This window comes from Prosopis cineraria, unplaced genomic scaffold, assembly GCF_029017545.1.
Source record: "Prosopis cineraria cultivar Desert tree isolate PC_DT_omini unplaced genomic scaffold, ASM2901754v1 PC11, whole genome shotgun sequence".
NCBI lineage: Eukaryota > Viridiplantae > Streptophyta > Magnoliopsida > Fabales > Fabaceae > Prosopis > Prosopis cineraria.
In genome coordinates this window covers 16,048,358-16,065,960 of record NW_026555342.1, presented here as the reverse complement: position 1 = coordinate 16,065,960, position 17,603 = coordinate 16,048,358, and the positions used below count along the sequence as shown (strand labels likewise).

The 17,603-nt window shown below is 28.4% G+C and overlaps 1 pseudogene; it reads right to left on the bottom strand.

Annotated features, from left to right (window-relative positions):
* Positions 1-631: 631 nt before the first annotated feature.
* Positions 632-2,585, bottom strand: LOC129286197 (dynamin-related protein 4C-like; annotated as a pseudogene).
* Between the last annotated feature and the right edge of the window lie 15,018 nt (positions 2,586-17,603).

The window sequence follows — 17,603 nt, the reverse complement described above, 5'->3', positions numbered from 1 at the left end:
CCTAAAATTATAACTTAATAAGTACTATGTTGTATCGTTCATTCATAATGTACATTTTTTTTTATGAATACTATGGTGTATTGATGGATATTTTTAATGAATATTTTGATTACTCTGCCTCGTCAATCAGATGTAGGAAAGTGGGGAGCCAATGTTGTTATCTCTTATTATGGTCTGTATCCAATCCCAATATTACGCATCTCATATTTATCAAAATGGTTCCATAACATCATTATTTAAAACAATCCATTAATTCTTGTTTCAAAATAGTATCTTAATTAACTTTTTATGTTTCAGAATTGGTCTTTGATGGCCATTGAAACAATATTATATAATGGGTTAATGGTTATGGACGTTTTGAAATGAAGACTATCATTAGCTCTAAGATTTATATATATTGTTGCTTCTTATGTATAATTCTGGGTGTCTGAATATTCAAAGAAGCTAATGCATTTATTTATACTTTTTCAGTACAGGGTAAGCAAACTGGAATGACACCATTAATTTAGATAGGAAGAAAAAAGGATTACAACAACACACTCAAATTCATCACTAATAATATAACAGTCAATCTCAGACTCATGTATAAGTATATAAATAGACAGACACACACGCGTTACATAACTTAATCTCAGTACCTAGAAATTGTGTCTATAATGTTGGAAACAACCTCTTCGCTTTTTTTCAGATTTTCAACACTTCGATTGAGCATGGCACGCTTGCCAGCCATGGACGGTGACTCCTCCAGCAAGCTTTCAATTCCTTGAAAACTTGGAGACGCAAAACAAGCAGTGATCCCCTTCTCTAATTCCCTATTCACCAAATTGTTAATGCTGAGCTGCAGATGCAAGGCTATGGTATCAATCAGCCTCCTCAGCACAATCCTCCAATAAGCTATCATTCTCATCTTCAGGTCATAAGCTTGATCAATCACTTTCATGTACTGTTTCAGATTATCAATCCTTATCTCTCCGAGACTTTCCAGGCCTGTAATAGTTGCAGTTCCATGACCCGCATGCACAGTTTCATTGAAAGAAGCCTGACAAGCCATTAATTTATAGTATTCAGCCATGTACTCTGGATTACAAGTGTAATCTGTCAGCTTCTCCATTTCAATGGCCTCCATTACATGCTTCTTTGAATTCTCCCTCATTTGAGCGATTAGATTTTCTCCTGCTCTGCATGTACACCTCTGAAGCTGGTAATAGTGTTCTGAATGGCGGTTGACGACTTCAATCACCACCTTTTCCAGATAGTCCCACACATCATCAATGAACTGAATGGGCCTCAATGCAATTCCTTCCACTTTCCTCTTCAATAAAGCCAGAAAGGCAGTGCGAGGCATGAAGTTTGGGAGGCCTATCCACTTGGCTTCATCCAGAAGTTTTATTTCGTCCATGAGAAAATTCTCTGCATGCTTACTTTCAAGACATTCATGAAGATCTTTTGAGTAATCATTCAGCTTCTCAACCAAGCGAGCAGTACAATGCATGGTTTTGTCTTCAGGGTACTCATCAAATTCTCCTCTGATGAGAATTTCTTGAGTGAATCTTTCACCAATCCAATTATATGCATGAAGGTAGCCATAGCATCAGCAACAAAAGTCAGGTTCTTTGGCAAGCTCTCCAACTCAGAAAGCTGAGAATTGAGCTTCTCGCTGATTTTTCTAACAATCTGAGGCAATGTCTTCGAAATAATTGAAGCTTAAAGCCCAACTAGTTTATCAGCCAGGGTAGGTATACCCACCATGGATTTATCTATCTTGGATAGAAGAGGATGGTTCTCGAACAGCATAGCTTCCTCCTTTCGAGCTTCTTCATAGGTCTCGTCATTGATTCGATTCCTCACGCGCACATAACCAAGTCCTATGTTCACATCATCTGCAGTTACCTTCTCTAACAGTCCTTCTGGTGCTTTGTCAGCCTTTGTTGCCACAGCCAGAGTCCTTAAGCCTGTTTTGTCAACGCTCTGTGACATCCGAATGGATTCACAGGTTGGAAAATCGATAGTAGCTGATAGAATATTCAAAATAATAGTCTCCTCTGGCTTGATATACTCCATGATTATATCTTTGATCTGATCATAAATGTCCTCAAGCTGTCCATGAACAGGAACTCTGGTTATACCTGGGAGATCCACCATGGTGAGATCAGGAACATCATTCTGCAAATCCCCGTTGACTTGCCTGCAAGCTCTACAGTGGCTTGGTTTATTGCATCAGAGACATGTTCTTCATCTGTTGATATAGCTTTGTCATTGTACTCCAACATAAGCTCTGGTTCCGGTACAGGGTGGTTCTGGAGTCTCATAATTAAGGGCACCCTCGTGCAGATTCCCTGCCCACGTGGCAAACTGATTCCTGCAAGAGATTCCAGGACACGGGACTTGCCTGAAGACTGGTCACCCACAACAACAATGCTTGGAAGCTGAATACCTTCCTTGGTGATGTTGAGGTGTCTGAGGTTTTCAACAGCATCGAGAACTGGTCGAATCTTTTCATTGTAAAAGGACACAATGGGTGGAACAAGGACATTGTCAGAGGGCTGAGGTTGGTGTTCGGGTCTAAGGCCAAAGAGTTTAGCCATTGTTGAAAACACTCATCAGCAAAATACTTTCTCGTTTGGCTTCCCATTTGGCTGTGAGCTTTCTGAGTTCAAGAGGTTAGTTTGAGGGAGTAGAAGAGGATGATATCAATCGCGGGGAGTGACTGGGAAGATTGTGGTTTGTATAGAAATGAGTGGGCTTAGTGGGAGTGGTATTTATTTATTGAAGTTGATTCCTTCTTCTTCCTTACTATTAATACTATTTAATAGGGAGAATCTCATTAAAGATTACTTTTTTGAATATCATGTTAAAAAATAACTTTTTTAAAATCAGATTCTATAAGGAGAATATTTAATATTATAAAATAATTTTTTAAGTACGATGTTAAAGAATTATAAAAATGTTTTACCTTATAAAGTATATCTGATAATAATTTTTTTACAAATACCCTTAGAAAATAATTAAGACACACTATTTAAATAAGGATAAACATAAAATTATGTAAGTTTAAAAACAATTAATTTGGTTGAAGTGAAATTTAATTAAAAATATTTATACTCCCACCAGTTTAAATTATAAAATGAATTTGAAGGTATCATTATATTAAAATATAAAATAATTTGATGAAAATAATTTCATTATATTTCATTATATTAAAATTAATCTTATATTAAAATATAAGATTAAAAATATTTTAAAATTTATAAATATTAAAAGGGTTTAATATTTTAAAATATTAGTAATCAATTTTAAATATTTTTAATTTTTTTAATTTTATTTTTTAAAATATAGGAACCAATATTTAAAAAATTAAAATTTCATGGATTAAATTATAAGAGATAAAATTTAAAACAATTGAGTCAAAATTTTAAAAACTCAATTATAACAAGTCAAACTTGAGAGATTGAGTACAATTGGATTAAAATTACAACAATTAAATGATTAATTTTTTCTAATATTTTTCTATTATTAACTTTTAAGTGAAGAAAAAATGAAATAATTACAACATAATAATTAAGTATATAAATTTAAAATTATAATAGATGAAATATATTTTTAAAAGTTTTATTTTTATTTTAAAAATAAATTTATAAAATATTATTATTAAATTTTATATATTGTCTCAGATTATCTTATAATAACGAATAATATTGAATACGGTGAGTATTCCATGTTCTTCTCTTTATCTTTCTCGGGAAGAGCAGTCAGTCTCATGCCTACGACTACAGTATCCTAATTTATAATTTTATTTTTAAAAAAATAATTAATAATTTAGTTTTGATTTAAGTATAACACAATTTTTAATTTTAATTCATTGTAATTTAATTTTTATAATTTTGATTTGTTTATAATTTAGGTCTTAAATTTTGAATCAATACAACTTACTCCCCCTAATCGCGTTTATAAGGTACATTGTAAAAAGTTTATTTGATTTCATTTATAAATTACGGTATAATTTTTTATGTAATGTTTAAAAGATATTTTTAAAGTTACTCTTCATGAAAGAACAAAAAAACATGATATCATTTTTTTATTTGTTATATAGAGACATATTTAAAATTTTACATACTTTTATTATTTATATTTTTTTTGCATTCGTATTGATGGGGTTAATAAAAATGATTTATAAAGAGAATCAGAAAGTAATTTTTAAAATTTTAACTATTTTAAATATTAACTTTTGTATTTTAATAAATAAAATTATAAAAATTAAAATTATTTGAAAACTTCAAACCTATTCACTGTACTCTTGAATACTGAAATGGAAAGAAAATGAATTGTACGTCGGACATACCATTTAAAAATGTACTTTGAAATTTCTTATAAAAGAAAAAATCAAAGTTGTTGATCAATACTCCCTCTGATCTGCATTATTAGTCGGGTTTAAGATGCAACACATGGTTCACAATACAAGTTATTGGCTCCCGCTGATTCTACATTTTAAATTAAAATTTTCAAAATATCCTTACTCGTTTTTTAACGTATGAAAGAGAAATTTTAGAAAAATATTATATTAATTGATTGTACTTTTTGCCTTTTTATTTTGAGGGTTAGTTGTAAAATTTCGTCTAAAATTATTTTTTATATTTTTATTATATTAATATTGATAAAGTTAATAAAAATGATTTATTAAAAATTAACAGAGGGGGTATTTTTCTGTTTTTGAGTGAAAAGGAAGTTTCATTCAAGAAAACTGTACAGAGATACAATCAGAGCAAAAGGGCAAAGCAAAATTGCATCAGGGTTATCGAAGTCGAGTAAAAATGCTATCAACAATGAAGGTTGCTCCAAGAAAAAATGATGTTGGGCAATACTTTATTAAAAAAATAATAATAAATTTATTTTAAAATATATAAATGATAATTTGATCTCTCAAAATATCATAATTTTTTTAAAATTTTTGAAAACTTTTCTGTTATTAATGAATTTATATAAATCACTAAATTTTTCTTATTGAAAATAAATAATTCATAAGTTTTGTTTAAATATTTACAACCTTTATTTTATATTTGTAAAAATACAATAATAAATAAAAAATTTAACATGCAAAGTTGTGATTTATTGTTGCATTGTTGTGAATATTTAAACAAAATTTTATAAATCATTTATTTTCAATAAGGGTAATTTGGTGATATATATAAATTCATTAATGATAAAAAAATTTCTAAAAACTTTAGGAGAATTATGACATTTCGAAAAACTAAATTATCGTTTATATATTTTAAAAAAATTTTATTATCATTTCCCTACTTTATTTCATCTTTTTTTAATTTTCATCATTTTCATGTGTACATTTATTATACTTGAGTTATTTGCTTTTTCAGTTTTGCCAAACATTTCTTCTTACGGAAAATTATTTTCAAATCTAAATGATTATAGTCTTTAGGGAAATTATAAAGATTAAAAGTTTTAGTAAATTAAAATATAAATTCATAAGTTTTAAAATAATTTTAATTTTTATATATTTTTTAAATATAGGAATCAATGTTTTAAAAGGTTAAAACTTTAGGAATTGAGTTGTACTAAGTCAAAGTTTAGAAATTAAATTATAATTGAGTCAAAATTATAAGATTAAATTATAATAAATTAAAGTTTAAGGATTGAATTATATTTGAATGAAAACTATATAGAACAAATGACTTATTTTACCTTTATCTTTTAAAACAGTATTGGCTAACCCTTTTTTCAAAACAATACATACATATTTAAACTGCAATTTAGTATATTGATTTAATAATATACTATTGGCTAAAGTTTATTTTTGGCCATCCAACTTTATATTTGGTTTTAGTTTGGTGTCTTAATTTTATAAAATATTTTTTTAGTCATCTAATCAGTTGACCCTAACTGTTAATTTTTGAATAATTATTTTTTTTATTCCAACCATTGTCATTTCTAAAAAATTAAATTTAATATTCTGACATTTAAAAATATTTTTTCAATATTTAAAAATTTAATATAGAATTTTTTTGTGATGAAACTAATAGCATTATGTGTAAATAACTGAAAAGATAACTTATAAAATTAAGTTATCAAAATGAAGTTTTTTGTAAATTCAAAAGACTAAAGGTATATTATAGCCTATATTATTACTTAATTGATTAAATTTATTTTTTATAATAATTTAATAAATAATTAAAATTTTATTGTGGTAAAAATTGATATATTATGCACAATTTTTTCAACTAACTAATATTTTTGTTGTTCACTTGAAATGTATTTAGATAAGTCTTCATATCTGCTAATGTTATTCTCACCAACTAATTTGATTAGAACAATATAATAAAAAATAGTTGGGCATGATTTGCTTGTTCCACTTGGATAAAAATGTGAAATGCATGTGGCGTACAGTATAATGAAGGGCTTTGTACTTGCATTGTGTACACACACAACCTCAAATAACTATATTAATGGGGTGGCTTATCGCTTTAGAGATATAGGATATGTTTGCTTTCTATTTTCATTTATTATTTTTAAAAACTGTTTTATAATATAATTTTTAAAATTATTTTTCAAAACAAAATAAAATGAAAATTTGTTTGATTATGTCAATTAAAATAAATTTTTAGAATTAAAACATTGACTGGTAGTAATGATTATAAGTAGTTAATAATAGTGATTAATAATATAAATTAATTAAGGTAATTATATTTTTAATAATAAAACACAATGTATTTTAAAAATAAGAAAAATAAAATGAAAATAGCTGAAGTTGTTTCTATTTTTTTTTTAAAAAATAAAAAATAAAATTAATTTTAAAAATAATTAAATGAAAAAAATTATCCAAACAAAATTTTTTATTTTTTAAAAAATAAATTTTAAAAATAGAAAACAAACAGGCTCATAATATTTAAAAATTTGATGTGAAAAACCCTTACGCTAAAATATTAAATTGAATTTTATCAAAAAAATATTAAATTAAAAAGTTATACATTTTACGGAAAATTAATAATAATCATGACATTTATTTTTACTTTGTCGATAAATTAAATTTTTTTAATATATAGTTGATGACACCTCATAAAGGAGTGTTTTTATTAATTATCCAAAAATATCATTAAATAGAAAATATTTTAAAATTTAAACAAATAAAAAATAAAATTTTTTGTTGTTAATTATAAAGAGAGTAAATAATAATAAGGAAAGAATTTTGTAAATCCCATATATTAATATAATATTGTGAAGGATAACAAATTGAGAATCTATGACGGTAGTTATAGGGTACATTCTTAATTGTTTTCCAGAGACAATATTTCTAGTTCAACCCACCAAAGAAGGGAAAGCCTTGGAAAGTGACATACTAATGATTAATCTCAGTTTAGAAACTGCACTGTCTTAACTTTGTATCAGTATAAATGCAATCTTGTATTATTTTGCAAATGAGATAAAGTTCATCCTTTTCACACGATTGCAAAATGGGATCGGTCATACAACTCATGCTTCTGTTGTATTTTAGAGGAGAATAAAAAATCAAAATAATTGTTGTCTCTTCCATTGCTAAAAAAGTCATTTTGAATTTTGCTATGAATAAGTTATTTCGTCACATATACTGACCAAGGTTCTTCCCATGACTTGAAACTTCTTGTGTATCCACCTTTTCTGCCACTTGATTTTTAAAAACCTTGAATTTTTTTATGAAAAAGTAAATATAAGCAAATTAGAGAATCATCCTCTTTTTGGCCAATTTTTTACTCATTTTCTCGTTAGTTTATCATGTTTTGCAAATAGGTTAATCTCTTATAATTTTTATAATTTACATGTGTTTTGAGGTAAAATAAGTGTTGCTTGTATTTTAGGAGATCCCGACTAAATGAGAGGAGCTTTAGGTGAAAAAATAGAAGAACTGACATGAAAATTAAAGTTTTTAAGGACCTGCCATGGTGGGTGTGTTTTTTGTACTCTTCTTGTTCTTACTTTATGTCTTTGATCTTTATTGTTGTTGATGAACTTTTCTACATATTTAAAATCATGTGTGGCTACTTTATTTAGCCTTTAAAAATTCTATGAACATTTATGTTTTGTAGACGGATTTTTCATTGGTTGTTGATATTTCATGGATGCTTTACTACTTAATATGAATTGATTTTCCTCATACTATTAGATGGCCAACTTTAAATATGGGTTTAGGTTTTGGAATTCACTTTTGAAAGAAGGAGATTCTAATTAAATTTTATATTAAGCAACCTAGGATTAGAATTTATCTAATTTATATTTTAGATGAACATATACTAAAGAACTTTAGGCAATCTTTGAAAGGTTTGTGCAACATTGAACCTTGACTTGCATGATAATTATGAAAAATTGACAGACATTTAAATCTAATTGGGAGCTTTGATTCTAAAGTTGAAATTAAAATTAATAATTATGAAAAATTAAATTACAAAGTATAAAAAGGATTATAATTTTTAGGGTATTCCTTTATTATTTATCTTGTCTCAAAGTCATTTTAATTCCTTTTGTTAGTATCTAAATTTTGAGTACATAAAGATTTCTCTCTTTAATTGGTTAACTTAATTAAGATGAAAATTAAATTTTGTTTGTGTCCAACCCTTTTTACTTCAATTCATTATGGGACAACATTGATTCACTTTATTACGTTTGATTGCGTTCAAATTTTGTATGCATCAAGATATTATTAAATCATATGGTCACATTTCCTCTGTTTCTTATGTTTTTTTAATTTTTAATATATTTATATTATCTAATTGAAGAGAAATTAAGAAATATTAAAAAAGTATAAATCTTTGTGTTCATTGAATTATTTTATCAATGAATACAATATGCCTAATGGTTAAAAAAATAATAGAAAAGAATGAGAACGGAATAATAGAATTCACTCTTGTAAATTAAGTCTCGTTGATGAGATCGGAGTAAACCAGACCTTACTAATTTCTTGCAAATTAGAGAGAAATAAAAAATAAACTATGAACTTGTGTTTCTCTTTAATGTTCTTGTTAATTCATGGATTACAGAGAAAAGAACAATTTCTTGTTGAATTTCGTTGCGAATCAGAATTTTTTATGGTGGTGTTACTTTATAGTTGATGTGACACACGGTGGAGACTTTGATAAGATAAGATTTGTTGTCCTCTATTTGTCTTGTTCGCATTGTCCATTGCATCTACCGTACATTCTGGGCCCAATTAGAATCTCCGTACACCGACCTTAAATGGGTGGGAACTTAATGGGTTCAAAAATTTATTAACTGATAAATGATTTTTTATACATAAATAAGTAATTAAAATTAGAAAAGTAAAATTTTCTTAGAATAATATCAACCTTGCACAGTAAATTTTTTTTATTTTAATATTTAAAATAAGAAAAATGACAATAAAATGATGAATTAATGATACCTAAGCACTCCATAAAATTTTCTATAAAATAAATTATAAATATTAATTTAAATAATTATAAATAAGAATTGAAATTGTAAATTGATTATTATATTTATAATTTAAATATCATATTACAATTAAAAAATTTAAATTTATAATTATTTAAATTGATATTCACAATTAATTTTCAAAAAAATTATTAAGAATTAAAATGTCATTAATTTTTTTTAAATCTAAATATCATTTTTTAAAAATATACTCTCTTCATTTAAAAAATATAATATATTTTTTGAGGAGTTGAATATTTAAAAATATAAGACATTTTAATTTTTTAAGGTGTAATCATTGCCTTTTCTTTTTCTAAAAGTGCCCCTATTAATGAATGACTTTATATTTATTGTAAGGTATTTAATGGAAATAAATATATAAAGATAGGGTTAGTTTAAAAGTAGGTGATTACTTTATTAAAAATGAGATTCAGTTAAAAATATTTTATATTTTTAAATAGAAAAAGTATAAATATAACTAATGTCTTATTCAAGTTTTTTTTCACCAACTAACGTCTTAGTTAAGTCGTTGGCAAAAAAAAGTTAAGTCACCATCAATTTTCCTTGCATTAGTTTTTTTAATAACAGTTCTTAAATTCTTAAATGACATTTCAACTTGTCCGTTTATTCCCTTGCCTCTCAACGTTCGTTTCTTAGCTTTTGCATATATATTCTGTTATTCCTTCTTCCATTCTAAGCGACACTTTTTTCTCATCAAAGAAGCATAACACGTGGGTTGTTTTTTTAAGAATATTGGATAACCTTATTTTTTAAAAAAAAATTCCTAAAAAAAACCTCACTACAAATTTATTTACTAACAAGAACTTGGGTTAGATTCTGAAATTAGGTCCTTTGTTGGCGTTAATCATTGAGGGTTAAATAACATAAATGCTCTTGCTGTTAAAAAAAGAAAAAGAAGCAAGATTAGAGTAAGGTCTTTTGCTGCTAGTATGTTACACAGGTCATTTACTATCAATATATTATCACAAGGTTCATTGTTGTTGATAGTTTCATGTCAATATTTAATATAAGGTCTTTCGATGCTAATATATCAAATAAAGTCCTTGGGTGGCAAGTTATTGAGTCTTAAGGCACATCTGAAATGTATGTGATATTTTTTTCATATATTCGAATACCATTTTTATATATTCAAATAAATGGAAGAAGAATCATATTTTCTTGAAGAGTGATTGTATATTGTGAAAGAAGAGTCGCATACATGATGTTTCTTCCATATATTCAAGTGTCACTTTTACATATTTAAATAAATAGAAGAAAAATTGCATTTCTTTAAAGGGTGATTGCATATTATGAAAGACGAGTTGCAAATGCAATGTTTCTTCCATTTATTTAAATATCAATTTTGCATATTTGAATAAATGAAAGGAAAATTGTTTTCTTTGAAGGGTGGTTGCATGTTATGGAAGAAGAGTTGCATATGTGATGTTTTTTTCATATATTCAAATATCATGTTTGCATATTTGAATAAATGGAAGCAAAATTGTGTTTCTTTAAAGGATGGTTGCATATCATGAAAGAAGAGTCGCATATGCGATGTTTCTTCTATATATTTGAATATTACTTTTGCATATTCAAATAAATGAAAGAAAAATTATGTTTCCTTAAAGGATGGTTGCATACCATGAAGGAAGAGTTGCATATGGTTGAAGATACTTGTATAAGGTCCAAAAAATGACATCAAGTGCAAAAATTTTAGAATATCCAAAATGGTTATTCAAACAAATGGAATAAAAATTGCATTTTCTTAAAAAATGGTTGTATATCATGAAAGAAGAGTCGTATATGATTGAAGATACTTGCATAGTTATAAAATATGATACTAAGTGTAAATTTTTAGGATATCCAAAATGATTTTTTGAATAAATGAAAAAAAATTATATTTCCAAAATATTCAAAATGCATATTCGAATATGGTTTAAACTTTGGGGTTTGAATATTGCGCTAACATTTTATTTTTAGAATATTGCAAATGTATATTCAAAAAAATTTTCCTTTTTCATGAAAAAACTAAAGATTATTTTGAAAATGCAAATAGATATTTTAAAAATTTTAATCATTTTTCATGAAAAAGCCTATGGATATTCTGAAAACTAAATAAATATTCTAAAAATTTTCTCCTTTTTCATGAAAATATCAAAAGATTTTATCAGTGGTCACTATTGTTATATGTTAAGCTTAATCACACTAATTTAAAGTATAAAGAACAACAATTAAATACCAACAAATCCATTTATCATTAAACAATAATATGTTTTACATACCTTGATAGTATAAATCACATTACATTACAACACAAGAATCCTAACTTACGTATTAGTATGAATATTTATAAAATGATACATTACAATACATGCTAGCACATTTTCCCAATTTTTATTTTTCCCATATTATGTAGTTGAATGGTTGCCCTTCCTATTGGATTTGCTTGCTGCAAAAAATAACATAACTTATTTAGTATAATCCAAATTATTTTATCAACTACATTATTAAAGAAAATCTAAGTAAGCCAAGATTTTCAATCTACAAGAAAAGACAGTATTTTGAAACATGTAGTTGATAACATAGCAAGCATAGATCTTAGATGTCACAACATTCAGATTGTATAAGTGGTTTAGATCCCTCCATGTTGTTTGTGTAATGTCATTCCTTGGTGGGTCAAAGAGAGGCACCAAAAGTAAAAGCCACATGTCATGTTTAGTTGCTTTTGCTCAACTTCTTCAACATGATAATATGCAAAAATTACAAAGGGAAACCATTTTCAACATTGAAAAGGTTGAATATCCAACCATCTTAGAGAAACTCACATATTGACACTATAATATGCATTTTTAAATTGCTTAAATGCTTACCAAAGCAAAGTGTTTGCAAGGCTATTGTTTTCTAGAAATTCATAGACCTATATACAATGGTTTTCCTCTATACAGTAGCTAACTAGTTGCATAATGTTTGAATATCTTATGTTTGAAATTATAACATCCGGAAAATTTTAACCCTGATTTATTAACTTAATTAGGGTAGTTAGTAAGTTAATGAGGTGTGTGGTTAGAGGAGCTTAACTTAATATAAATTGTTATGTTTTCAGCCCTAAAAGTGGGTCCGGATCGATGGCAGGCCACCCGGGCAAGGAAAGAGGATGAAAATGTATAAAGTTGTGTTCTGTGCCACACGCTGCGGCGTGTGGTTGGTCTGCCACGGTGCACGAACACAATTTAAATGTAACGAGTTCCTCTGTGCCATGTATTGCGGCGGGGGGCAGTGTGTGTCACTGCGCATGGCCAAAAATTAGATAAATCAGCTCGTGAGCTGCGTGAAAATAGAAGAGAGAAAGAGGAGGAAAACAAAGAGTTTGGTTTTGGCTCTGCTAGGGCACGACATTTGGTCCCATTGTTGATAGATTGAAGCTCCCAAACACCTAAGGTAAGATCATGGTGCCTCCTTCTTCCTTTCTTTCCCTCATTTATGATTATTTATGGTAGGGTTTGAGTTAGGAGATGGCTTTTCGATCTATAAGAGTATAGGTCCGATTCCATTAGTTAAAATAAGATTAATAGGAGTGATTTAATGTATTGGAATACCACATTGATGATTTTAGAAGTGGTTGGTTCATAGGAGCATTTAATATCCGAAATTAGTATTTATGAGGTAGTTAGGAGAGATTAATGTGCATTAATGATGGTTTGAGGTGTTATTAATGATAATGTGTATTAATGGAATCTAATGAACCCATTGGGTATGAATGAGTAGTGGTTATGAGTCGGTTAAAATAATGTATGAGGAGTTTTATATTAATAAAGCTTGAAGAGCTAGATGATAATGACATCCTTGTGACATGGTTATAGAGAGATTCATCTTGGCACCATTCAAGCTCGTTGAAGCTTGAGGAAGTTGATATAGTAAGGGGTAAATCTTTGACCTCTCAAAAGTTTGAGGTAACAGGGAGAAACTTAATTTTTATAGTTATATGTTAATTGTGTTATGAAATGTGTCTTATGGTTAATTTGATGATGCATGTTAGCAAATACTTGATTGTGAAATGGTTTTGGAGAAAAGAAAACCTTAATTCTACCACCCTTGATGTTTTATGAAATTACTTGTGATTTATTACTATGGGTGGAGAATTGTGATGAATTATGTGTTAAAATATGGAGTATACCTGTTATGCGAGTTCATGTGTTGAGTAATGAATGTTAAAATGCATATTGTGTGTCAATTGTACATAGCATGATCATTGGCGGGAATTTACCTCGGGAGAGGAGTAGATTTATTAAAATTCATGTGGTATTGGCAGTGACTGTTGGAATCAAGAACTAGCCTTAGCACCGACCGTTAGAATCGGGAGGTAGCCCTTATCCCATGGTTGATTCGGGACTGTCCCACTTGTTCTACGAGGGACTCGAACTTAACTAGTCTCTACTGGTTCATGAGGAGGCTAGATTAGGGGTACAACACCCCATGGTTGTTAGTATTGGGGGAAACTAGATTGCATAAGTAAGTGAGTTAACCCTGGCCTGGTAGCTCCTCACAAAAGGAAGGCTGGGTTAGTTCATAAATGACGTAGCCATGTGATAGCCACTGGTTTCATGTCGGAGGTAATAAGAGGATATAAGGTTAGCATATAATCATGCACATAAATCTGGCCATATAGTTGTTAGTTTTATGGTCCGGCATGTGTTAAAGGCGTATGGTTGTTATTTTTGAGACCCTAAATTATATTTTAGAAACCATATGATATAGTGTTTTATGGTAAGCTCAATCACATGGTTGTTAGTTTTGTAAACCGTGGCCTAATACTATGTGATATATGTGTTTATGTGCCTAATTGCATCTATTTATAATTAATATGTAACTGTAAGGGTTAAGTGAAACTTAGTTATTTAGTGGTTGTACTCACCCCTCAATTCTCAATATTTTTAGAGACTAGCTCATTAGATCCAAGTCAGAAAAAACACACAGAGACTTAGGATTTGTGGAGTAAATCCTCTTTATGTCTCTCTTTAGTTGTTTACATGTGTATTTGTTAATGTAATTGCCAACTAGGATAAATTATCATGATTGGTGTACTACTTGCATGATTTTGTATTTAACTAGTGTATTTTGTGCCCTGGGTTAATGAATTTTTGTTGTGAACTTGTGGTTAGAGCCAAAATACTTGTGTAAGCATGGACATATGTATTTTTGAGAAATATGAATGAAATAGTCGATTTTATGCAACTTTTCCTCCCCCTCTATGCTTTGTGAAAATTGAGGTTGAGTGGTGATTTTGTGAAATAAGTTTATTTGATTGCGTGTGGTGTGTTGCACGAGTTTGCAAGAGTCTATTGAGTGTGCTCGAAGGGTTAGTGTAGGCTACTAGCACGTGTAGTTGAGTTGGGATACCCTATTTAGGAAAATTTATGAAAATGTGACAAAATGAGTTTTAGTGTCCAACTTCTTATAGAAAATGAGTTTAATGTGAAACTTATGCTATTAGCTAGAATTAGGAGAAAGCTCTGTGTAGACACCAAAACCATCTCAATCGGACGTCAGACGAAGATTTGGAACGCATTAGAAGTTTGCTCCCTGTGCTGTCAAATGACAACACTGATCTATCAAATTTCATGCAGTGCGTCGCAGCGCATGATACAGAAAAGACACGTTGCGACGCACAAGCCATAAGCCATAGCGCACATGTCATTTTCTGCATAGAAATGATTTTGAGTTCTAACACTCATTATTTGGGTCCCAATTGATTTTCAAGCTTTCACTTTGTTTTTAAAACTTTGATTTGAAGTCCTTAAAACATGTTTAAGATTTGAACGGTTGAAAATTGGGATTCATTGAAATAAATTTTGAGAAATTCATTTATAAACCCTACAGTTTGGTAATTCTTGTGAGTTAAGTCCTGGATTATCATAATTTGGAGTTAAGTGTGATTTAACTTTAGGGATGTTATATAAATCATATCAATCTATGTCATGAGTCCTCTTATCCCTTGTTTAGACACTATAGAAAGAGATTTGATAGCAAATTGAGTTCCATACCTTAAAACTTCTTGCAAATATTAATGATCAAGCAAATAAGAAATTTTGCCCAAAATAAAGGGGCAAATTAAAGAGAAAGAAATGCAAAACTCTACCAAGATTAAGATTTCCACTGCATGCCATTTAATCAATTCATAAACAAGAAGAGGCCAGGAAAGGCCTTCCACAGGCCGCTACAATTTCAACTAACAATAATCATAATAAATTAAGTGAAAAACTTACTATAAGTAATTTGAGGATTAAGCTTGATCAATAGTTTCCATGAGATCATAAGACTATCCAACAAAGAATAGAAGGCAAAAGCACAATCAAAATTAAAAATAAAACCTAGAGATTTGGAGATTGAATTGTTGAAGCAACAGTTGAAACAAAAAGAATTTGAAATCTCCATGCTGATCAATAAAAGGCAACTTCAATGCTAGGGAAATCAAGGTTTAGATAAATCTTTGGTTGATTGATCTACGTGGAGGCATAGGCGAGGATGACAAGCCAAGTAAATCCATTTATGGTGAATAAGGGCAGTGTTCTAGTGATTTTCAATTTCAATAGCAGCTTTGTGATAGAAATGACACTTGTTTCCATACCTTAACCCTACTTCATACTCCAAATCACTAATAACAACTCAAAGCTGGCGACTAAATTGGAGAATTAAAATGGATCTCAAGGTTGAAGATGAAAGGTAAGGAGGAAAGCAATAAACGAAGACTAATAGACGTACATGGCGCTTCATTGATGTCAAAGTCGTTGCCAGCTGAAGTTGTGATAGGTGCCGGGGTAGAGCAAAGGATTTGGTTAGGGCATTTTGATCATTTGAAGCTTCACACTTATGTCAATAAAAGACCTCATTTTAGAAAACTCCCCATGTCCTTATGAGCAATTATATTTGTGGTTAGGTATTTTTCAATGATTTTCTCATATTCTTAAAGTGCATGTCAAAAGTGCGTGTTCCTTGAACTTTTTTAAGCGTAATCTTTCTCATCAGCGTTTAAAAATAATACAATATAATTTGGCATTAATAACTAATAAATTTGACCATTAATTGTTTAGCAAATTAGAGAAAAAAATCTCAAAATTTATATAAAAGAATATAAAAAAATTACAAATAATTATAAATATACCACAGAATTAAAAAATTAATATAGATTAAGTTTTCTAAATTATAAATAAATTTCAATAGACTTTGTTATTTCTTTTTTTTTGGGTGAATGAAATTGTGTTATTTTTTACCTATGTAAAAAATAAAAATATTATTTTAACTAGCGATTATGGGTGGTTATTGGAACACCATTGTTAACAACAAGATTGGTAAGTACTCTCTCCATTCAAAAATATAAGACATTTTTTAAAGAATTGGATATTAAAAAATGTAAAGCATTTTTAGTCTTTTCAAGTATAATTATTGCCTTTTTTTTAAAGGTGCCTCTGTTTGATAATGACTTCATATATTACTGTAGAGTGTTTATAGGGGTAAATATAAAAAATAGAGTTAGTTAAAAAATAAATAATCACTTTATTGGGAGGTAAGATTCGATTAAAATTTTCTTAAATTTTCAAACGGAGGGAGTAACTAGGAACATATTATAATTGTTTTAATAATATCTTATTAAAATGTTAATACTTTAATATATAATAATTTAAATATTATTATTATTTACATGTCATCATATACATACAATTTACGAGTCAATTTTTTAGATTTAAGAATTCTCCAAAAATTATATTACAACTTAACTTGTGTATCTATAATCTAAAGAGGAATGCACGTTTTACCTTAGCTACAAGTTTTTAAGGAAAGACATGCTCCTTTTGTTAAAAAATATAAGACATTTTTTGAAGAGTTGGATGTTAAAAAATGTAGGGTATTTTTAATGTTTCGAGGTGTAATCATTACCTTTTTTTTTCAAAAGTGTCCCTATTGATAGTGGCTTTATATTTATTAAACTGTATTTAATAAGAATAAATATGAAAAGATAAGATTAATTTAAAAGTAGATAACTACTTTATTGGAGGTGATATTTGGTTAAAAATACCTTATATTTTTGTATGGAGACATTATAACTTTTGGATAAAAATTTATAATTCATCATACTATTTTAGTTCATAATGCAATTAGTGTCATATATGAATCTTGAATAC